This window comes from Passer domesticus, chromosome 20 (genome assembly GCF_036417665.1).
Source record: "Passer domesticus isolate bPasDom1 chromosome 20, bPasDom1.hap1, whole genome shotgun sequence".
In the NCBI taxonomy this organism is placed as follows: Eukaryota; Metazoa; Chordata; class Aves; order Passeriformes; family Passeridae; genus Passer; species Passer domesticus.
In genome coordinates this window covers 5,344,935-5,369,600 of record NC_087493.1, presented here as the reverse complement: position 1 = coordinate 5,369,600, position 24,666 = coordinate 5,344,935, and the positions used below count along the sequence as shown (strand labels likewise).

The 24,666-nt window shown below is 44.9% G+C and overlaps 1 long non-coding RNA gene across 1 annotated transcript; it reads right to left on the bottom strand.

The window, feature by feature from the left end:
- Window positions 1-4,695: 4,695 nt before the first annotated feature.
- Window positions 4,696-16,523, bottom strand: LOC135284190 (uncharacterized). Its single transcript, XR_010349649.1, has 2 exons — window positions 16,247-16,523; window positions 4,696-8,706 (listed from the first exon to the last, which is right to left on the bottom strand). It is a non-coding gene; the product is annotated as an uncharacterized LOC135284190 (long non-coding RNA).
- Between the last annotated feature and the right edge of the window lie 8,143 nt (window positions 16,524-24,666).

Genomic DNA, 24,666 nt, shown 5'->3' with positions numbered 1-24,666 from the left:
GGTGCTGGACCACAGCGGGGGCACACCTCTGAAGCTTTGGCTCCTTGCCACAGCCCGAGTGACAACCCTGTCAAAGGTAAATTGGTGGCACCTGCATGACTTTCCCAAAGCACTTTGCTGTCGCCTTCTGCCAGTGTGATTCTTGCTTAGTCGAGGGGTTTCTCTTGGGCTTGACTGCTCTGAGGGTGCAAGTGAGAAGAAGGAGGGTTACAACTGCTCAGATCCCAAAGAGGGGAGTGTCTGGTGGCTGGGCTAGGGAAACCCTTCCTTGCTGAAGGCAGAATACCTCTGTCAGGTGCCATTGCCAGCCTGGGTGTTTGTGTGAACCTTGGTGTGAGCCAGCAGCAGTGTGGAAAAGAAATCATGTGGCTGTAGACTGAAGAAAATGAGCCAGGATGATGGTCGGGGGACAGCTTCCCTTCCCAACTCATGGGCTTTGGATTCATGGCATATTTCTTTAGCACCGATGAATCAAAATATTTCCAAGACATTGCTTGGTAGATTTGATTTTGGATAAATTTCCTGAATTTTATTTGGATCTTGCTGGTCTGTCAGTTTATGAGGCTTAGGCTGTTGGGTTTTCCTTTCTATGGCAGCAGGCAATAGGCCTTTGTACTTTGTGTCCTTTGGGAGAAAATCCTTCAGGTGTCCCTGATGTCCATGTGGGTTGTTGTGCCCACATTTGCAGGATTTCAGTATTTTCCCAATACAGATTTGTTAGTGACACCATTTATAGGTCCAGGGCTGGAGTTGTGACTCCTAGATCATGCCTGATAGAGCTGTAATTCATTATTATTATTATTTTATATGCAAAGCATCCCACCTGAGCAAGGCTTTGGAGTCCTGCTCAGGCATTTACTGTGCAGAACCTGGCCAGTGGTGGGCAGATGTCACCCATGGAATAATGCCCACTGCTCCAGGTGGGATTCTGAGGAGCAAACATCACCTGAACCGTCCAGTCTGCTGAAAGGGCCAGTTCTGGATGGCTGGGGGCTGGCCAGAGTCTTTTCCCATCCTTTTGCTGGTGAAATCCAATGAAAGAAAATAGTGGCATTCCAGTTCTCACAACTGGTTTGAATCTCTATAAATGCACTTCACTTTTTTTTTCTTTTCCCGTTCCAAGTATGGAATTTCCTCAAACTATAAAATTTGAAAGCAGTTTTGATTCAACAAAATCTCTCTGCATGATAACTTTTGAAGTATGATGAGGAACTCAATTTAAAAGACTTTAATTCAATCAGCAGGCTGTAGGAACTAATTTACAGTGGCCCAAAGGCCTGCTAAAATTAGTCATGGTTTTATGTTTTTGGAAAAAAAAACCTCTTTAGGGGTGGCTCTGTTGTTACAAAGAACAGGACTTTTGAGTATATGACTGTTGGTAGGGTTAAATTCAAATATGCAAGTGCAGTAGTTTGAGGAATAAATTCCAGAAGCTGTTCAAGGCTCAGCTGCATTACAGAGCAACGATCAGGTTGGGTTAGGCAGAACTGCCGTGGACTGAAACATCTGGAATAATATCACATTTCCCCAAAGTGGAATTTTCTTTAAGAGCAGCAGCAATTGCTGATATTTGAGAGGGTGGAGCCAGCAGTAACCTACAAATGGCTGGAAAATGAATTAAGAATTTATAGAGTGAAATATTGAGACTTTGTCAGGAATTATGATTTTGATTATGATCTCTTGTTTAAAGCATCAGCTAATTCTGAGAACTGGGGCTTTCCAGGGGGGATTGCTTGGGCAGTTTCTGCCGCAGCCAGAACTCGGCTCCTTGGCACTTGGCTTTTTAGTCTTTTGATGAATTCCAGTGAAACAAGTTGTGGCAAACTGATTTGGAGCTTTGGAGCCAGAATATGCATGAAAAATCTTGTATGAAATGAGAGATTGTTTCATAAAGAATTTGAATGTAGTTCAGTTAAAATATGCTTGATTTAAAACTGTAAATGCTGTTTTGATTTTTTAAAGAAAGATAAAGGTTTCCTCAATTCCTGCATTATGGGTGTACTTTACACTTGAAGGATACTATAAAAGACTTGAAGTCTCAGTTGCATATTAAAGTACTTTTTATTAAAAAATCTGCTTTTGACTACAGAGACATTTTGTATAATTGTGACTTTATCTGTTAACGTGGAAGGAAATATTTCTGGAGAAGAAAAACATTTCCATGCAAATAACAGTTGTACAGAACAAGAAACAGAAAGGTGCTTAATCACAAGTGAGCTCACCCATTTTAATTTACCTTGGACCATAACACAAAAAAAAGTCATTTGGAAAAAAAAAACCCTAATCAGATATTTACAGTATTCATTTTTTCCATCTTGTGGATTATTCAGCACTGCAGTTAATGGTTTACATCAAGCTTTCAGTACATTAAGAATGTGTCCTGTACACACCCCAAAACCAGCCTGAATCCACATTTTAGAAACAACCTAAATGAAGGGGGGTTTTAAACAACTTCACTGAACAATAAAATTCAACTGAGTAACTTAAGCCGAATTTCTTAAATCTGAGTCAGTAAAGAGCTCCCAAAATGTCATGCACAATAGATTGTAACAAAGGAGCAGAACTTCCCCGAATCTTTGCACAGTGTTTGTTACTGCAACTCAAAGTGCTACTTTGAGAGCAGCATTACTTTATTCCAAGTCCCAGCCTAAATTTAGCTCCAGGATTCACATACTGCACTCGCTTCATTGGAAGAGTTTGGTTTTCTTGCAGCATATTTGAGCTAGTTTTGCATCTCCTTGGGGAATAAATTACAGCCTGAATGAGAACATTCACACGTATTTATGGCATTAATGCTCTGTGCAGTCGGAGGGGCTGTGTGCAGTCAGCCTTTAAAACTAATGCTACCTCTAGCCCCCTTCCAGGGCTTCATTTAATTTTTGTATCAATGGCCATCAAGGGCAGTGAGAAACAATGAAACATTTTTTTTCAGACAGTGTTTCTTTGCAAACATAGCAATGTTTCTCACTTTAGAATTTCTATCCGTGAGCTCTTTCCCCCCCGCAGCCCAGCCCCATGTAACTGCACTTGTACAGCGAGTTGTTTCACATGCCCCAAATAAAAATGCAATAAATCCAGAGTAAGAAAAATGCTTATGAGCAGTTTAAGGTGTTATGTAATGCTAGTTACATAAAGTTTTGGATGTCTTTATACTTTTATGGTATTATTGCCTTCAAAAAGAACACAAACTGTAATTTAATTTAAAAACATTTGATAGTAATTTTGTCTTTAAATACATAAATTTGGCTTGTAGATGTGGCTACATCACGGAACGAATTTACAGCTCTCCAAAGAAACAGCAGGTGTGCCCAGTGCTAAATAAAACATCTCCTGTAAGCCAGCAGAGATCTCCTGATCTGCACCAGCCCAGGATTTATCCCGTGCTCTAATTTTGGTGACGGGTAATGTTTTCAGACAAACAGTCACGAGCACGCTATCATTTTATAGCACCATGCTCAGAACTGCTGGGAAATTCTGATACTTTCAAACCTTCTACAACTTTGAAGTGTGTTTTCCAAACAGAACTATTTTCTAACTGGTCAGCTATCAGTATTACATCAATGCCAAATTACAGTCAGTTGTTTGCAGGCAGCAATCAGGGTTTCAGTGCTTAAAAATACATCTGAAGAGGCTGTTGCAAAGTACAGTATGAGCTGTGCTGCAGGGTGGTTGGATGGGATTATAATCCCTGAAGCTCTGACCTGGTGGGCTGCAAACATTAGGGTTTCTTTAAAAGCTGTGCTCAGGATCTTGTGTTACATGTGCCTCTCTTACCTGTGCAGTGCACAGGAGGTGTATGGAATCAGTCACCAGGCTGAGCTCTTCCTCTCCTGTCTCCTGTCCCACTTGAGTCAATTCACACCCTGAAGGAAACACTTGAGTGAAAGAAATGTAGTACATCCCAATACAGCCTCCAGAAATAGTCTCCCACCTGAATGATTTCCACAGCAACCAAAGCTTTTACTTTTAATGAAATTTGCTATTACTTCACTATTCCAGGCACAGCTTTGAATGCAAGCAGCGCTGCTGAGCTATTACCTGACAACCAGAAGCCTCTTGTTCATTAAAAGCATTTTTAAAGGGATAGAATTTCCCCTTTTGCCAAGCATTTCGTGTGCCCCCTGCAGTACTGAAGGGCAGCCATGAACCTGGACACTCACAGAGTGGTAACATCTCATTCTCACCGAAGCGTCTCATTAGAAGTATCTGGCAAAATGATTCCTCATTCACCCAGTATGGAGTTCAGTTAACTTCATCCGTCTAAACAGTGGGGCCTTGGTCTGGACTTCCCCTCAAGGCAGAGGGAAGGGGGAGATGGCTCCAGGGTCAGGGTGTCTCACCGAGTGAGTTAATACTCGAGGCTGGGAGACAGCTCTTACCTCACTAATCAGGAAGTTTGTACAATCAGTTTTGAGTCACAGATGTGAAGGCTCCCCAGTCGCTGAGGCAAATGGAAAGGTTTTTAACCACATTTAACTCTTAGATTTGCTTGATATGTTTGGTATGAGAGATCTAAAACTGGTAGATGGGAAGCTCCTCCTGTAACAGGGGGCTGGTGGTTGGGCACTGAACACCCGCAGGCACCAGCACCAGGGTGTGCCTGCAGCACCCAGCTGTTCTGAATGTTGCTGTGACTTTCTTTCAATCTCCGTGGCAAGTGAATTTGGTTTCTTTAACCTATTCTTATGGCTCTGAACTAATAGCAATTTTAAGGACACCTAGCTCAGCTTCATGTTGCTAAATCCTGTGTAGTTTAATGACATTCAGCAAATGAAGGGGGTTGTCCTGTGACTTGCTGCTGTAAGGAGCTTATATATATATAGAGTTGGACCCCAAAACCAGTGGGCATTCTCCACAGTAACCAGTGTAACCACAGTAACCAGTGCCAATGTACCTGGCAATCTGCTTCCTTCGGAAAAAAACATTTCAGAGTTACCCATAAGAAGTAATGCTGAAATGAGAGGGAAAAGTCATGTAAATTCTCCCACACATGCAGCACTAAGTCTGGGATTCCTAATAATGTAAACTTCATTTTCTTTGCAAGATTTTACTGCATTTAGTACCAAAAAAAAAAAAAAAAGCTTAAGCTTATGACAAAAACCAACATCTTAAGCAGAGAGCAATATAGTTTAAAAGCTCGAGATCAATGTGCTTCAAGAAGAGGGAGTGCACCTGGGCTGGGCCAGCTGTCTCTCTGGGAACTGCGGGGTTCTTTCTCTTCTCTGTTGTGCCCCAGTATCCAAAACAGACACTTTTCATGAATGTGCTGGCAAGGAACAGCATGTGATGGGATTAGTGATGAGGCGAAGCCAAAACACTTATCAATTATTGTATCTGTTTACTTCCTCAAAGAAGGCTCCCTTCAGAGGCACGTGCCTCCTCGCTTGTAACCAAACGCTCTGTGCTCTCCCTCGCTTGTTGAAAATTGATTTGCACATGCTTTGCTCCAGTGAAAGTCTCTTGGCTTGTCCCTGTGAAATGTCACTGCTGGTGGGTGTAGCTGGGCGTGGGTGTTCCCTGCCCTTGGGATGCTGGCACTGCACATGGGTCACACGCCTGCCTTGGGGAGTGGCTCTGTCCAGTCCATCAAGGCTCCCCAAGCACCACAAAAAGGGCAGTTGTGTCTTTAAAAAAAAACCAAAAAGTGGAGCTTTCAGGTCCCAGTCTTCTCTACTTGCTCCTCCCCAAGGAATGGACACAATTTGACCTTCCTGTATTATTTTGAACTAGGAATAAGCCTTTTCTGGAAAGGTGGAAAAGCGCAGTGAAAAAAATTCCCAGGATCATGTAAGCTGTGGCTAATGAAATGTGCATTTACGTGACCACCCATAGCTGTTGCACATTTTATGCTTGACTTCTTCCATGCGATGAGCCCACTGCTAGCAGGGGCAATAGTTTCAATTATATGCTCCCTATTTTTTTTAGGACTTTGTACACTGCCCAGACATAAGGGAACTAATCCACAAAGTGTGCAAATGAAATGAATCTAAGTTCTTACCTGAAGCAGTATCCAGGAAAAGTAAAAAACTAAACCAAATGCTTTTTAAAAGCTTGAAAATTACAATAATTAGCTCATGTTTTGATGTTAATACATTCTGACCATATACAGTGTTGTAACACTCATAATGAGTATTGGTGCAAAAATAGGGAGAATAAGTCCAAATGTGTAATTTTAAAAAAAGTCAGAAACTGGACTTTGTGTGAATTCTTTGGAGCGTATGAGCACAGGAGTATTCTTACATTATTTCCACTTATTTGACCTCAAAGAACTGGTAAGTGGAGAGCACCAGAACACCTGATATAGCTACTTAAAGCTCCAGGTCAGTAGCATGCTTAAGCACATGCTTAACTTAAAGCATACAATTAATCACATCCCTTGTCCACAGAGTAATTAAACTTGTGCTTATGTACTTTGTACAGCACAGTACCTGCCTGCAGGCGTTCTCTGAATAATACTGTGCCTGAGAAAGTGGTGAATCAGAACGTGATTTTTGGCTGGAGTTTGAAAATGAACTTAAAAGAGTGAGTTAGGCACTCAGAACTTGTTAGATTTGAATAGCTACGGAAAAGCTAGTCTTGTCAGCAAAGCTGAGTAAGTAGCAAGGTGTGGCCATTTTCTTTATGGTAATGCCTCAGTTTTGTTTAAAGTGAAATGATTTTAAAAACTCTTTTGCTTGGTAATTCCCTGCTGCTCTCCTATAACTCTTTGCTTCCCTCAGTGCTGGGCAGCCCAGCAGAGCCCAGGCAGGGCAGCCTCTTGCTGGCAGCTTCTCTCCTAACTCTCTGCTCAGGGTTTAGGGGGGTTGAGCCCTGGGGCCAGCCCTGGCAGGTCGAGGCCAGCAGCGTGGCTGCTTTTCCTGCCATTGATCCGTCTGGGCAGGGCTCTGTGGGAACACTCTCCTCTGGAGGCAGCAGGCATACAGGCACTGCTGGTCATTATCCATAGCCCCAGCCCTCTCCAGCTGCTGCAGCACTGCTGGGCCAGAGCCTTGGGTTACAGCTGCCCTGCTGAACCCACCAGCCGATGGTGCTGAGCGTGGTCCTGGGCAGAACTGTGACCTGGCACTCCTCCAGCCAGTCCTGGACGTTGTCTGAAACTCAGCATGAGTGATGGACCATTATCAAGAGGCTATTGGGATGTGTCTCCTTTCCCCCCCTTCTTTTGGAGACTTTAACAAGAACAGCAGTGGCCAGACTGGGCTAGTTGGCCATGCCCTGATTAATCTGCCAGGAATCATGGAGCCTCTTCCAGCCACAGCTCCTCCCCTGGCATTTTTCTCCTGCTGCTCTCCCTTCCTGTCCCTGTCCTGGTGCCAGCCAGTTTGACGTGTCAGCCGTCACCCCAGCGAGCTCCCACCTGAGCTGCTCTGGGTGGGTGATTTGACCAGGCTGCACTGCCACCTTCTTTGCCAGCCTCAGCTAGGTCTGGTCTCTTGCCTCTTGGTGTAATGTGGCAGCCTCTAGTAGCTTCTTGATGACTAATTGTTTTATTTTATATACATAAAGTCAGCTGCTTTAATCTGTTTGTTCTCCAAGGTTCTGTGTATAAATGCTAGTGAGGTCACCATGCTGAGGCAAACCAGGGCAGCATCAAAAGCTCCTCTTTGAAATATTGGTGCCTGGGTATCTGAATGGTGGGAGGCTCGTTTGCAAAGTGGCCTCTATGGAAAGTCTGTGTAATGTGTTTGATTATCCAACCTTGCCATTTTCAAAGGGACCCAGTCAAGATGAACAGAGCCTAGTTGTACCATCTCCTAAAAATAACTTTGGCTTTCCAGCTCCTCTGCTGGTGTTGGGAGTGGCAGAAAAGAAAAGTGATGCTCCAAAATGAGGATTGTGAAGAGAGAGGAGATGTCAAATGCACGTGGTCAAACCCACCTCTTGTCAGCCCTGGATGAGCACCCTGGATGGAGGATGGGAAGTGCTCCAGTGTTCCGCCCTTTCGGGCCCCAGGCAGCTTCCCCCAGCACTGGCTGTCCCAGCCAGCAGCTCAGCTGGGCAGCTCTGCTGGAGACAGTGACAATGGGGACATGGTCTGTTCCTTGGCAAAGTGAGACACTTCCTGAATTCTCCTAATATGTGTATTTTTAATTTTTTGTGGGTGAGGGACAGGGGCAGAACTGGCCAGGATGGATCACAGTTCTCACTGTCCATTCCTTTTGTGCTGTATAGTTGATACTTTCTTGGGGACTGTTCCTGTAATTTTCAAGATGGTGATCAACCTGATCTTGGTTTTGAGAGAAGAATCAGAGCCACCCCTTGTTCCAGAAAGCAAACCCCACAAGTAATGGTTTCTGGAAGCTTTGCCAGCGTTTCTCCAAAGCAGCTCATTAATTTCAGGGCCATGCTGACATGGGTTGCTCTCTTGGTGTCGTGTCCACTGGCTCATGCACCTCGAGTCAGCTCCAGGTCTGGGAAGTGCACAGTCCCAGAGTCCTCAGAGCCTTGCTGTACTTTCAGCTGCTCTGAAGGCAGCCCTGTATCTTTTCCCAGATATGCAGATCCAGCACTGCTGCCATCTAAACTCGGAGGCTGAAGCTCTTGTCTGGGCACAGCAGGATGGGCAGCTGCTGGTTAAAAGGCTCAGACTCTCTCCTGTGAGTGGGTGTTACTCACTTGGTAATACCAGTCCATTCCAGCTGAGGATCTGTCCCTTTGTTTTGTGTATGGGACAATTTGTTTTCAATTTTTGTTTCTGAAAGGAAACTGTCAAGACAAAATTCACACTTAAAAAAATTAAGGGAAACAGCCTTTTGTCCGTTTCTAACAATCCCCTTCCATGACTAAAGCTGGAAGAATTCTAGAAACTGCAATAATTTTCTACCTTCACTTTGGTTTTGTTCTGCTCTTGCATTTTCTAAGGTTCAGATACAGCAGGACAAAAATAATTTGAGTTAACATCACTGTAACCTAGAGATGTATGCTTTGATCATCAGAATCTGATTGTGCTTTATCTGGAAGTGGGACGGGGGCAGCAGGGAGCCAAGAGCAGCTTAGGCAATATTCACTCTTCTTGTAGTGCACAGCCTGGTGCTGGCTTTGCAATCCAAGAGGGAACATGCAAAACCTCTGTGGAGGGTGTTCCCCTTCAGCACATATCCATCCTCACTCAATTCTGACAATGACCCAATGACAGTAAAATAAAATTGGGGTGAGACAGCCTGCCCAGGCTGCAACGACTCCAGTTACTGCATTTTTGTGCCCTGGGTCTGCTCTGCCTGCTCGTGGTGGGGGCTGCTGGGGAGGTTGTGCTCTCTCTGGGGCAGGGGCTCATCAAATTTTCTTCCATAGTGGTACAGCAGGGACCTGATCCTGCCTGGGGCTCCCCTCAGCTACAAAGAGTTGTTTATTGTCAATCCAAGGAGAAGAAAATAAAAACAAAAAATGTTTTAAAATAATAGCAACATGCATTTTATTTTCATTTTAGTCCTAAAAACTACTTGACGCTCTTTCCAAAAGAATTGATTCCTTAAATGAATGAAGAACCAAGAGTGCTGCTTTCAGTGTGGGACTGCTGATGCTCTGACTCATGCTCTGCTTCTCACAGGCTCTGGCTTTTATGCTTCATTTAGGACACCAACGTCATTAGGTTTTGGAAGGCTGCTGTCTTTTTTTATTATTATTATTATTATTGTTGTAACTTTCTCAAAGATGCAAATAATATTTGGATCCAAATAATGGCTCATGTTTTATTACCAAATTGGGTCAAACTTCTTCTGTAAGTCGACTGAAGTTTGCTTTCAGTCGACTTACAGAAGAAATAGTAAATGAAAATAAGGTGTGGCTCTGTGCAGTTGTGAGAGGGTCTCCAGGGTTTTTGGATGCCAGGTTGTCTGTTGCCATGGAGTGTCATCCCATGTGGGATGGATGAGGATATTTCTCTTGTGTTGCAGAGGGCTGGGACCTTTGTGACTCCCCAGGCATTCCTGGTCACACCAGCTGCGTGTGTGTCCCTGGAGGTGCCTTGTGTGAATGGCAACTCCTGCAAGCATGATGCTGGCAAAGGGTCCCTTACTGAGGCACCAATGTGATGCTTTGTCTACCAGGGGAAGGAAAATAAGAAAGGCCCTGAGAGTGCTGAGGGGTTCCCTGCTTTGACACAAACTCTCCTGGAAGTCCTTGAGCATGTCACAAAGTCCTTCTCAAGGGCAACAACTTGCAGGGATGCTTGCAAGCCCATTATGGGATGGGGCCCACCCCAGCTCCCTGCAGGCAGAATTCATGGGGAAACAACGGAGCAAAATTGTGGGAATCTGCCTGTAGTTGCTGTTGAGTCCATTGCCATCAAAATACTGATCAATTGAAATGAAAGTGTTACTCCTTGCCCTAAGAACATGCAGGGCTGGGCTGGGATTTCCAGGAGGACTTGTGAATGAGGGTTGAAAATTCCCAGCCAAATACTTAGCCCCTTTTTAGTTGGAAATGTATAGATCTTCTTAGCTGAAAGTTGTTAAGAAATCAGAAGTAATTCCCTAAAATTCTCCACTTTTTTATAAATTAAAGGCAGCTGCTGCTGCAGATGGATGTGAACCTTCCTGCTGTGACCTGAGTGCTGCGAGTCCCCAGGGGAGCTCCAAGGGCCCCCGGGGTTGCAGGGTGTGACCCAGTGTGGGATGTGTGTAGGGCTGGTCAGCCCTGGGGTCTCCGCTTCCCCTGGCCAAAGACCTCTGCTCACATGGGTGTCAGAGCAAGGAGTACCCACAGGACAAGGTAATCCTGCCTTTTGCCCCCCTGGCTGGGTGTTCCAGGGCCTGCAGTGAGCTGTGCCAGCTCCGTTTGGTGGCATCCCTGCGAGTGACAGACGAGCCATCTGGCATTCCGCTGGAACTCAGCATGGCCTTCACTGAGGAGGAGCCCACAGCAATGGCAAGGCAGCTGCACACCTTCCCCTGCCATGTGGGCTGGGCTGGGGCACTTCTGGGCACATCAGCAGAGCTGTGTGTGCCACGCTGCAGAGATGCACCCTGCCAGACCCTGCCCTCCTGGGGACCGACTGAACGGCAGCAAGAAAAATGAGGGACTTTCAGGGGCAGCTGTGTTTTACTAACCCAGTCATAATGCCCCTAAAAATCCTTATTGTTCTTGCAATAGTCAACTGTGGCACTGCAAGGAGAGCTCAGGGGCAGGCGGCCCTGGGGAGGGAGGGCTGGCAGCCGGAGCAGGGTGTCAGGCTGGGAACAGTGTTTCTGTTGGAGCAGAACTACAAGGACGTGGAGTTGTGACCAGTGGTGTGGAGCATGTGCTTCTCATGATGCTCAGGGCACAAGAACTGGAGCACAAAGATGGAGAAATTAAAGAAGCCGAGTGCTTTCCCTCCCTGTTGTGTCTGTCTGACATTTCCCCCCACCAGAAATAAATGCAACTAGAGAGGTGCACCCCAAGCCCACAGAAAGAGCCTTTACCCAAACCATTCCTCCCCTCCCAAACCTGTCTTCTTTCAGCAAACTCATTGGAGGTCTCTGGTCATCCACATCATTTTTCTCTGAGCTTTATTCCTGCTCTCGTGTCTCAGACCATGATGAAGTAATTGCTTGCAAAGAAGCAATTTGTTAAACAGAACCATAATATTCAATTATTTGCCATCTTTATGCATTCTAATACTTTACTTGTATTTCTGAGACCTTCTGTATGCTGAGTAAAATTTTTTATTTTCATTGAACTCTGCAACAATGTTCAAAGCTTTTATCATTTAATAACTCTAGGGGTATGGATACACAAATTAATGGCTCCCTGGCCCCACAGCAGCAGCAGTCCTTTCACATTGTCTGTGTGGATTACTTATTTATTACCTTTCTGAAAAGGCTTTGTTTGTGGCTTTTAGCATTTTTATCAATTAATTGATATGATTATCAATTAATTCTGCTTTATATGCCCATGCTGCCCATGCCAATAGATTAGGAGTGCATGCTTTTTTTTTTTTTTTTTTTTTTTTTCTTTAAACTGGGTTTTATGGCTCTGGGGCAAGATTTACTCATTTGTTATTTGTCGTTCTCAGGAGCATTTCAACTGCTTTTCTTAAAGCCGAATTCTTTATAAAGGAGAAGTGACTAGAAACCCTGAGCTGAGTCCCAGGTCTGGCTTAACTTTGTAAGGCACACTGACACACTGCGGCTGCTCCACTTAAGGTATGGTATGAACCAGGAGCTGATCCCGTGGCTGTGGAATGAGTGTTCACATGGAGTCATCCTGCTGTAGCTATTGCAGCTGCTGTGTAAGCAAGTCCTAAAGGACAATCCTTGTCCCAGTGACAGTGTGACAGATAAGACAGACAATGGGCACCGCTATCAATGGAGGATGGATTCTGTTCAACCTGCAGGGAGCAAAGAAACCTGGGCTGCTCCAGGTCCCACAGAACTATCCAGGAGTGTCCTTTGTGCCAGCTGATTCCAGGAATGTGACACTTTTGGAACTGTTTGTGTCAGGACTTTCTGCTTTGACACCTGTGATTTCTGAGACTGCCTCATCATAGGAAACCCCAGATCTGCTGCTCCTTTCCACAAGGATTCTGTATCCAGCAACTCTTCTGTCTTCTTTGGATACTGAAAGGAGATGAAAGGGCTTGAATGTTTCCTTGGCAAGATGGGTGGATGGAATTAGTTTAATCTGTTCTGATTCTGACACCTACAAGTCAAGTGACCCAATCATCTCTTCTGCTCACAGGCTGCAAAGCAACACTCTGCTGCTGTGGAATATTCTCTGTGATGAAAACAGGAGGATCGGGAATGGGGGTTTGTAACTTTTTTGGATGAGTTACTGTTACAGTTTTTATCTTTAGTATCAACACTTTAAATCGGGATATTTATATGTTAAAATAAATACATTTTTGCCCTGAAATAGTGGAATATGCCTCCCCAGCCTCTTCCTACCTCAGCTGTGCCACTGTGAAGAGAAGCCACCCATGGATTTTAAGGTCAAGTCAGAACTTCTAACAGAGGATGCACACAGCACAACTCCTGCAGTTCATCCTGCAGCCCAGACCCTGATGAATGGATGTTTTTCTTATGTGCTGTGGGAGCTCTGCCTATAGAAATGTCTGAGAAGCCATTCCAGGACTTTATAATGTATCTTGTTCCTTCTGGCAAGCTGCAAGTTGCCTGCTTATCCTGGCCAAAACCCTCCATGTGTGTGACTGCACGTGGGAAATAGGAGAGCACCATGATTTGGTGCTGTTTTTGTCGGATTGTTCCCAAAGCAGCTCCCCCAGGTGCCACACTGCCTGTCAGAGGAGGGTTGGTGCAGCAGAGGTCTGTAGGGTCACTTGGTACGTGGCCAGGGGCTCACATGCAGCATCCCTTGTGCACATCCTGCAGTGGGATCCAGCCCTGCTGGTCCCTCTTTAGCACTTGAGGACACTGTCAGCAGACCAAAGTGCATTTCTTAGTGCCCACACAAAGCCACTAAGACTTCAAGAACAAATCTGACTAGGCTGAATTTTCTTTCTTTTTAAAGTTCAGTGCCACTTAACACCTCCAATTTAGCTTGTAAAAAAAGCAGAAATACCTAAAATGAAGGTGTTTTGAAAAGCACATGCAGGCAATTATGGTTTTTTTTCAGACTCAGTCTCAGGTGATACCCTCAGCTTCTACTGCTGTTAAGCACTGCCCCAGACTTCCTTCAAGTTGCCATCCCTAGTCTGTGCTAGCATAATGAACATGAAAATAGATCCTGTTGAAATAAAACACCCTCACATGCACACAACTTTTCCTCTGAGAAACAGGTAATAGCAGATGAACTGAGCCTGAGCCACCACTGGTGCTGCTTTGCCCATCCTTGGAAGGTGCAGAGCATCTGCATTGGTGACTGCCCACAAAGATCTGACCCGAGGCAGCACAGAGCAAAGGGTGCAGGGTGACATCCCAACAGGGAAAAGGGGGAAAAAATTTCTCTTCAAGTACAAGTAATTCTGTTAATGCCTGCAAGGAATCTCTCACTGCAGGGGATGCTTGCTGAAATGCCTTGCACTGTTATCAGCTGCTCTCAGTGCACAGCTCCTGTCCAGAACAGTTTAATGTGGTATGTTCAATCAAACAGAAATTGTATGTCAGACACATACGTGGAATAAAATCAGAGCAGGAAATACATTTTGCAGGCAAATGTATGGATTTCTTTTACTGAAGCACGGTGGTACTTTGCTGTAGTTTCTGATGAATAAATAGCTGCTTCACAGAGCAAATACAGTTATTTAGGCAAACTTTTGTCATAGTTTAAACATTTGATTTTCAGCAAGATTGAATAAATCTAAGCTTTCAAGGAACTTTTAGCTTTAGCAGGTGGTTATTGGGCTTTGTCTTTTTAATTGGACCAGAATTGGCCATGTTTCACCAAGAGAACATTTGCTGGAGTTGATGGGAAAGAAACTACACCTTCTCCAGTGCGATGGCTGGGCCAAACTTCACATGAGCTGGACCCTGTTCTGGTTCCCAGTTTGTATTGCCTGGGGTTCAAAGGCTGATACTTAGTACTTTTTAAACAGAAAAACTAAAACAATACCCCAGAAAAGTGAGCTGACATCCCTAGGTCCCAAATTCAGCACACAAACTTATCAGCTGATCTAGAACAGCATGACTGTGCCTTTCTCTGCAACATCAAGTTTGAAAAAATTGTTATGTCGTTGTAGCAGGATTTGTCTTCTTAACCTGGAAGCCCAACAGACAGAAAGTCCTCTTGTTACTGAGCTTGATGCTGCTTACATGCAGCTTAAAAAAAAATAGAACAAAAGAAAAAAAAAGTATGTGCTGTTTCATTAATACTAAAGATACAAGAAAAACAGCTGTGGTGTCCCAGGTAAATAATGTTGTCAAGTCTAATGAATTAAATCCCACATTATAATTGTGAGGAGGCTCTTAGTTATTTGTTCTGGTGTCATGGGCTCCTGACCTGGCTCAGTGTGACAAATACTGAAGGGGTCCCTGATGATTACTGTACCTTCAAAATGTTCCTTATATTTTTAAGTTGATATTCCTGTAAACTTCACTTTTTCTTTATGTCTGTAAACTCAGACTGGTTCTTTCAGCTCAATAGCAACAGCCTCATAGACAAGAAATGCAGAGAAGTTCAGAGCTGTAGCAACCCAGTTTGTAACTTAGGGCACCATTAAGCCCATGGAGCTGGGCAGGATGCATTTAGGCTGCACTCAAAAGAAGGCAGCCCCAGACTCCTCAGGCTGCTCATCTGCCTCACGAGAGAAGCTGAGCACTACAAGGACTCTCTGCTGCACTTCTGAACCTGTGGAAGAAGAATTTGTTTTCTCCTTAAACTTCCTGAGACTTTTGCTTAGCATTTTTAAAGGAAAAATTAAAGACTTACTGGTTTCTACAGCCTACCCTTAACAAATATACTCCCAGTTCATCCACCTCTGATGATTCATTCACTTCTCTGACAAGAGACTGACATCCTGATTAGTGCCTGCATGTATAAGAGGTTTTCAGTCATTACAGAATAAAGAACAGGGAAGGACTGATGATCCAGTAGGAGCCAGTGACATTTCCAGTGTGCCATTGCCCAGGACAGGTTGGTACCACACTCAGACCCCAGCCCCATTACATGACATTACAGCTATTTATGTCTGGTGCCACGGATCTTATGCTATGTGTAAGACCAAGTGGTTTGTGCTGCATGACAGGTGAGAAGCAAATTGTGGATCCCAGTGTGTGGATTTCCAAGTAGTTACAGCTTGCACTTAATTGGGGGAAAGGAAGTCAGAGGAAATCATGTGCATTGGAATCAAATACCATTTTTAGGAGTGTGTATTTCAACAGTGATTAAAATAGCCAGGGACCATGGCACACTCATGATTAATGGTCTCTGTGAGCTGAGGGCATGTCCCACAGCCTCAGGCCCTCCTGGGAGACACCCCTGAGGAGCAGGAACTGCTTGGTTAGGCTTTATCTTCCTTCATTGTGTGGATCAGCTGTGTCATGTGGCTTGCATTACTCTCTCTTGTTTCTGGAGCCTGTGCTGTGTGTGAGCAGCTCCAGGCCAGCCTGAAGCAGAGGCACATCTCTGCATCCTGTTCCCATGGGGCACTTCCTGAGCTCTGCCTGGCATGCTGAGCTGGTGCTACACTTGGAACAAGACCAAGCGAATGATTATTTTAAAGCCACTCATTTTTTTCTGACTCTGTTCTCATTCACATTTTGTGACTTTGCTACTTCCTGACCCCCTGCATGTCCCTCTGGCCAGTTGTAGCTAAACCACTGAGCAGTGATTTCCCCAGCAGGTATAGACAATTTCATGAAGGACAAACCTGTGAGACACATGCAGGTGAGCTTGGAGGCCTCACTGTACCTGTCCCTGTTACAGGACACAGCTGGGTACCTCAGGACTGCTCAGCCCTCTCAGTGAGGCTTCCTGGCCAGTCTCAGTGGGATATGGCAGCAGGGCCAGCATTCTCCAGTCCTCTGATCATTTGATGCCAGATGAGAAGCTCCTTAAGACCCTCAGATCTCCTGGAGCAGCTCTGAGTCTCCCTGAGGGTGCTGGGAGGGCTGAAACCCACGGAGAAGATGAGCTGGGGGCTGCTCCATGCTCCACCCTCACTCCCTGTGTGGCAAAAAGCACAGGCTTAACCTCTGCATGCCTCCCACCCTGGATGAACCAGAGACAGGGAACTCTCCCTGTCTCAGTGGGTTTCTGCAGCACTTAATTGATTTGTGCTGCTAAACAGCCCTGCAGTAAATGAGTACAAGGTGTTAAAGAAGGATGCGTTAGTGGGAAAGATCCAGCTGAAACAAAGCTTAGATAGAAACCATGTGTGTGCTGTGAGCACTCTCACCCCTTCCAGTGCCCGGCCCTGCACGGGGTGATTAATGCTCTACAGAAACCCTGGCTTGTTTTCAGGCCTCTGGCTCGTCCTGGAGCACCCCTACAGCCCAGCTGCCCAGTGGGCATTGCTGCTTCAGAGCCCAGCCCAGCAGCCAAGTGGCACCAAGGAATGCAGCTGCCCTGCCCCAGCAGCATGCAGACACCACTGCTCTGCCCATGGAGGATGGCTTTTCCTGCACAGAGACAACAATACAAGGCAGTGCTGTAAGAAAACTTGAAAAAGACACAAGTGAGGAACTTCTGGGAATTCCTCAGGCTTTTTTACCAGCTGCAGAGGAGTGTGAAAACTTTTGGCTACAAAAATATTATTGTTTATGCTGTTAAACAAATCATCATTTGTCAACAGGTAGCTGAATTATGTCCAACTCTGCTGGCAGAGCCAGAACTGATTTTGTTCCCAATGCTATTGTATAGTTAACAGCTGGCAGCACTGGCAGAGAAGGCTGTGCTGGGCTGATAAATAACCCAGCCAGCCTCACAACAGAAGCGTCTCATGGAGCGACTGCAGCGCTGGCTGGAATGTGTGGAGTAAAGCTTGTTAACAATCTGTGCACAGGCAGAGAACTGCCTGATGAAAAGGTACTAGAAAAATGTTATTTAAATATGACACAGATTTCCTAGGGTTATCAAAAGAACAAAACAGGTTTTAGGTCTAAGGATACCAAACCACAGCAGCAAACCAGCAAATGTTAGCATTTCTCACTGACTGCAACCAAGTCTGGTAATAATGAGTGAAATGTCCCAACCAGTTCTAAGATACGAAAGGCAAGCCAGAAAACCAACAGAGAGAAATATTTCAGTATTTGTTTCACAGCCCCCAGATTCTGCTGGAGAATGTTCCGCTCCTCCAGATGTTTTCTGAAGGAAGGAGAGAAAGAGAGATGTTCTCATTTCAAATGCTGTGTTGCTTCTAAGCCAATGAGACCACTCTGTACCACCTGGGAGAAGGCAAGGTGACAAGTGACAATGCCCCATGGGGCTCATACAGTGATATCACTGCCCTGTGTGCTGTACTTAACACTGCTCTGGTTTTGTCTTTGCTTTGCAGGCATTTTATTTTTATCATGGGTAAGACCAGGAATGTGTGTCTCTGAGAGAGAGTGAGCATGGGGCTGCAAGCTTCATCTCAGTGCAAACAATATTTTGGCAGGAAATCTGCAGGAGATTAAATTAGGGGCCTAATGACTGAATATTAAACATTTCAAATTTTAAGATCCTTTAAATAAGCAGCTAAAGAAAAAGGAAAAGTCTGACAAAATGAGCAGGTCCAAAAGCACTAGAGGAATCCATTAAGGGTGACTTGGTTTTTTGGTGCAAATTTAAAAAGACTTTTTATTATTATTTTATTAGTAGCTGTATATGTCAACATGCTATTTCCACAATGTGTTTTGAGTCCAGATTAGCCAAAGTTTTAGGTATTGGCAGACTTGCTACAATGGAAGGGAAATGCCAATGGAATAACTTTAAACATGATCCAATCCCTGATGATTCATTGGATGTGTTAAAATTTCCTTTGAGACCATGTAAGTAATGCAGGGCCTGGAGTGCAGAGTGCCTGTGACTCAGCTCTCTGAGGCAGCGGGAGGATGTCAGAATTACTCACTGGGACAGGAGGAATCTCATTTATCTATTTATAGGCAAGGCTGAGATGAGCTTGAACCATTAAAGAGCTGAGTTTGCCAGTTCCCATAGGGGAGGAGGAGGGAAGGATCTCACTTTAGCTGCTGAAATCAAAGCTTCCTTTTTTCCCCTATTTCCAAAGCTGGTGACTGGCCAGTTATGCTTTCTCCTGCTTACACAGGCAGCACAGGGCTCCTCCTCCTTGTTAGAGGCCAGTGCCCACTTTGCCAAAATCCTGTCTGCTGCACATTTCTAGGAACACAGGGCTCAGCATTACTGAGCCAGTCTCCCACTATCACAATCAATTACATCATATCACACTTTTTGGCAGGCTATTCCAACACTTCATTTTAAATTTCCAGCCCAAATATCATTTGTTCTTGTGCCAGCATCATAATTTAGTTTAAACAATTCTCTTTTTTTCTCTGATCTTTACCTATCAGATGTATTTACCAAAAACAATCCTATCTGCTCTAGTCTTTGTTTTGAGAAACTAAACAAATGAAGCTCTTCTAGTCTCCTCTTGTTCTAAACCCTCTGATGATCCTTAATGCCCTTCTCTGTACCTGCTAATCTTCCTTGAACATGAGTGAACCTGTATCTTCCAGGACTGTGTTTGCCTTTCCATATCAGATTGGTGGCTCACAGTTATCCCTCAGAGCAAGTAATTCTCTCTGTGTGTTTTTTTTAACCACCCTGCTTTTGTCCTTTTCAAGTGAGTAATGTGATATTCTAATGATTAATTTTTAACTGCCTGTCTTTATACTTTGTCTATTCTATCTCGAATTCTGTCATTAAGTTATTGCTGATTGATGCTCTGATCCTTCTCTGTATTAGCAAAGTCCGTGTCCTCAGCAAATTTCTTTATGACAATCCTACAGCTGTGCCAGAGTCATTAACAAAATAAGTAAGACTGGCTCAAGACTGAGCCTTGAGGAGTTCCACTCTCTGTCCAGCATTTCTCCTTCCCACAGAGCTCCCTGTCCTTGGCTTTAGCAGTTCTGCATTTGCCATCCACACTAATCCCCATCTTCTCAACTTCAGCTACTAATTTCCCATGTGGTGTAATATCAGATTCTTGACTCATGTCTGGATAGAATATATCACCTGTATTTCATTTGTCTTGGAAAAAAAAAAAATCAGTCATCAAAGAGAAATATGAGGTTACGCTGAGCTCCTTTAATGTGCCAGTTCTTTCCAAATCCTGAGGTGGAAATCTGCCAGGGCACCTTGATCTGAGCACATGGAATTCTTTAAGCTTTTCCTTCCGTCTTACATGTGATAATTTTCATTCCCTTAAGTATGTTCCTACTAGAAATCCCACCTTTGCCCATTGTCCAATATGATAATCTCTAATGAAAACGTAGGTAAAGTGGTTTTAATTGATTTTGGACCATATGTAGACTAGTCTAATCTCAATCCCATTCTCACTATATAATGACCACGTTTTTCCTCTTTCCCTCTTCTGTATTTATCTGAAACCTGCTACCATCTGTTTCATTTCCTTTTCAAAATCTGGTCACAACTTTACTTTTGACATTTCTCATTCTACCCTTATATTTTCTGACCTCAGCAAATTAAAACAGGAACACTGAGGCAAGTAGTTCCTCCAGTCTTGCCCCAACACTCTTCTCTGATGCCACACTCCTGGCAAAGGTGACAGAGTAGCTCACAAAGCAGGTCCAGAACTGCTGGACTGAACATGCCCTTGGCACAGGGGCTCAGCCCTGTGCAGGGTGGTGGGCTCCAGAGGCACCTGGTCATTGCCTGCACTGGTTCCCCTACAGACCTCTGATTTCAGTCCCTGGCTGCACCTGAACCCACTGCTGCTCAGACCTTCTGCCCATCCCTCGTCTGCTCTCACCAAACTCCTGCATGTGTTTGGGGCTGGTTTTGGAGTTTCCCTTGAGGGTTTGTCCTCCTGCATGTTCCAGCTGGTTCTGGAATCCAGTTCCCATCACATTCAACTCCCCAGGTCTTCAGTGCAGTTGATTCCACTCCTTTGTTCCCTTAATTTCTCAACGTTTGTCCTTTGAGAGATGAATACTTTGGTGTGTGACTCCAGACAGTGCTGGAGATTCAGCCCTAATGAGGTACCCTGAAGAACTCTTAACCAGAGTCTTCACAGGCTCTGGATGACTCAGAGCTCAGCGCTTTAGAGACAGTGAAAGAACTTCACTTGCCTTTCTTGTGTGTGTGAGACACTGTAATCCTTCTCAGGATGAACTAGCATTTTCATTTTATAGACAACTGAGACATAAAGATCACACTTCAGAACATACTGCACTCTGCGAGGAATTAGTTAAGTGCCTGAGGTGAAGTACAAAGCCTGCTAACCCCACTGAGATTGCTGCAGCAGCCAGACCTTGCTCACCTGAAAACGAGGTGTCTGTGCCAAGCTATTCACTTTGAATTCTGTCTGGTTCCTGAAGAAAGCAAAGCTCACCCAGACCCTGGGTTGACCTGTCCTAGACATGCAGCCAGGACAAGCAGCAGAGGCTTACCTTAAACTGGCTGCACAGGGCCAGTTCTAGAAAATACACATCATAATAATGTACTGGTCATGCAAACCCCTTTAAAAATCACTGTCATGTGGGGTATCTGTACTCAAAGTGGGACTTGAATCTCAGCAGGGAGTCACCCACCCACTCACTGCCTTTCCCCACTGCCATGAGAATCGCTCCAGGATCCTGCCTGTGACATGTCCTTGCTTTCCCTGTTTTCTGAGCTGCAGAATGGCAGCAGCACAGCCCTCACTTCCCAAAACAGCATGAGACACCTGCCACAGCACTAAGGCCATGCTGCTGTCCCAGAAAGATGGAAGATGAATGGAAGCTCTTCTCTTGGCAAACTGATGCATGTTCCATCCCCGTAGGAGAGATGAAATGGCAGAGCAAAGCAAATTTCTCTCCTCTCCATTAATATACTGTAAATAGTCTGGACAGGGAGAAAAGCTGTGCCCCACTCCCAGAGCATGTCTGCCCCGAATTCACAGTGCTCTGCTGGGCACCTACTGACCTTGGCAGTGTCACAGGACTAGTGTTTGTCTAAAAAAGTAACCTCCTTGTGAACAGGCTCTTTGCTTTGGGAAACACAAAGCAGTCTTGTCTTCCAAGTGTCCAAGCCTTCTTTTCATGTCTGTTTAGTCCTTCAGTAGCATTTATTTTTGGCCTTGAGAGAAAAACACAACTCCACATTAAAGGGATGGTGTCCAGTTAAACCCACAGGCTGCACCACCCTTTGCTCCCCCCTTGCAGGGGAAGGCAGTGGAGGAGACCAACAAAAAACAAGAGGAAAGCCTATTGCCTGTTGGGCACAGAACTGCTTTTGCTTTCTAGTGAAAAGGAGCAGAACATCCTCAGCAGCCCAGAGCAACTGCCCAAACAGGCCAGAGCCTGGATGTCTGAGGCTTTTGAGTAACAGTAATAACCAGTCCAAAGGCTACATTTCCATTTGTCTTCATTTCCAAAAGCCTTTGCAGGTGAGGTAGCTCAGAGCAGGGAGACACCAACGTTCCACACTGTTGTCTTGAGTTTGTGGTAGGTCTCACTCTGGCAATGCCAGACTTCCAGCACATCACCTATAAATGACACCAAATCAGAAACATACCCTTTCATGCTGCCCCTCAGTGCCCTCAGCCCTTCCAGCCCCTCAGGACAAGGCTGCTCATGCTGTGTGAGGAGCTGAGGAGGGGCTGCAGGGCACCACTGCCTCCTGAGCCAACTGCAGGCTCACTCCACCCTGTTCCAGGTAAGTGCTAAGCCAAAGTGCTCAGGATTCCAGTGGATTATGCTCACCTGTCTAACTCCATACAGGAGAGGTATTCCCAGACCCAGTGCCAGCTTTGTCACCTCCAGCAGAGTCTCATGACTGTGTGTGGCCTGAGGCAGCTGCAGAGGGGCTACCTAAGGGCTCACAAAGCTGAAGCCTGAGGCACAAAGTTCAAGGCAGAGGTTCTGTATGGACAGTGTGTGTGGTCAGGACCTGCATTCCTTGGGGGAGAGGCAGAGAGGAGAGCAGAACTGCCTCAGGAGCTCTCCTGATGGGATCTGCAGGAGGAAATAAGCTCATTTTGGCCACAAACTACGTTTTGGGCCACCCATCAGCATTCAGCATGCCAGGTCAGGGAGCTGTGCTCCCTGCCTGTAGCACAGTGACTGAGCTGGGCCCTGGGACAGTCACTGAAGCACTCTGCTCTCAAGCTCTGCCAGACAGCGACCACAGCCCTGCTCCCTGAAATCAAGGGGACTCTGGCCACAGTCCTGATTCATCTTCCTCCTACATCAATACCTCATCTTTTAGGTCCACTGACTTCAGTGATGGGAGCTGTCAGGCCATGGATGTCCACGAGGGCATGGCTGGGGAGGACAGGAGCTGCAATCCGTGTCTGCCTCACACTTAGCGAGTCAGGGGAATATTAACAACGCATCACTCGGAGTAAGGGCTCCTGGCTGACCTTGGCAAGGGGCACTTTGAGAAGGATAAAACTGCATTTTCATTCCTGAGAATCCTCCTCCAGTAATAAGATGTCCCCCCTGGGATGCTGGTAGCACATTGGTATTGTCTGCAGAGTAGCTGGGGGCTCGGGGCTGACATTGCTAAACCATACACACAAACTGAATGTCACCAGTCCACACCCAAGATTTACAAACACACAGACAATCACAGGTAGGCTGTCCTCCAATTAGTCTGGGAATCTAAAAAAAGAAAACAAACCCCACCCAAACCCCTCAGTAATTTTGGATTCTTTCCTTTGCATATAAAACATCATTAAAATAATTAGTAAAACAGATGCATTGTATCAGTAACTGACAAATTAAGAATTCAGTCATGGTTGTTCAGAAACCCACTGCCTCCTTGCAGTACCAATAATGATTATTTATAGCCTTCTCTGCAAGGAAAGCAATCCAGAAAAACAGAATGATTATAATGTAATGCACTCATCCCCAGGGAGAAGTCTGGTGCAAGTTGCAGCCGACATCTCACACCATTTTCTTGTCTTGAATTTTAAACTTTATTGTAAGTACTGTTTGTGTATTTTGCAGAGATTGTCTCAGTTCCTCTATAACAAGTACCCATTTTATTCCTGCTGAATTTCATTGAACTTATTCCTGTTATAAGAGGCAGATCCATATTACTGCTTTATAGAGCAATCTCTTAGCTGCCTATTCACAAGAATGTGCAGCCTGGCAAAAGAATGAGCTGAGGGAATGAGCTGGGTGGCAGATGAGCTATTACTCTCGATATCACCATAGCATCTGGAGCAGTTACACGCAGCACTAACACAGGCTATGAGAAATCCTCTGCTCTCAAAAAGAGCCAACAAAGAAAATACACAGAAGGTGGGAGGAATGGAAGGGCCACAGAAAAGAGAAGGAGCTGTACAATGTCACATTGCCAGCAGCTGAGTAAAGTCCCTGTCTCAGCCCCCTCCAGCTTCATGCTGCCTTTGCTCATTTTTGGTTCTGCATTTGGATATGATGCATCTTTAACTGGAAGTTCAATTCAGAAAGAGAAAGTAATTTTTTCTTATTTGCTAAGAAAACTGCCTTTCTGCTGGTTGTGCAAACAAATTCTTTCCCATGATTAATACCTGTCTCCTGTGCTGAAGACATCAGTCTCTGCATGGATCAAATCTTAATGAAGCAAAGCTCTCTTCTCAGAAAAGAACATTTCTCATTTTTTTTCTGCAAGTATTCCTCCTCACAATTTCCCTTGTTTAGCCCAATGATAATTTTATGATGCACTCCCAACATAACTCACAGTACTTCTCATTATTGTGTGCCACGAGTGTTTACAGAGCCATTTTTGTGGCAGATACCAGCCTTTAGACATTCCACATTTCCTGTTTCACTGGAGCCAATCACTCACTGTTCACTACTGAGATGCAAGTCCCTAATTAATTTATACACAACAAAGCACTTCAGTCATTGCAATGAAAGCGTAATGGAGAGCAGACCATTAGCAAAAATTGGCTATCATGCATGGAGAAATTATTTCCTTTTCATGTTTCCATCAATATTAAGATTGATTAATTATCTTGCAAAAAACCCTCCCCCAATACCAAACTGCCTTTACACTTTTCCACCAATGCTGGATGTGATACCTGTGCCAGTTTTGTTTTCTCTCACATCAAGGAAACCTCTCTGATGTGCTGAGAAGAACCGGGGACTTCACAGGGGACTTCACAACTGCTTCAACCCTACTCATATTCCCTTTATA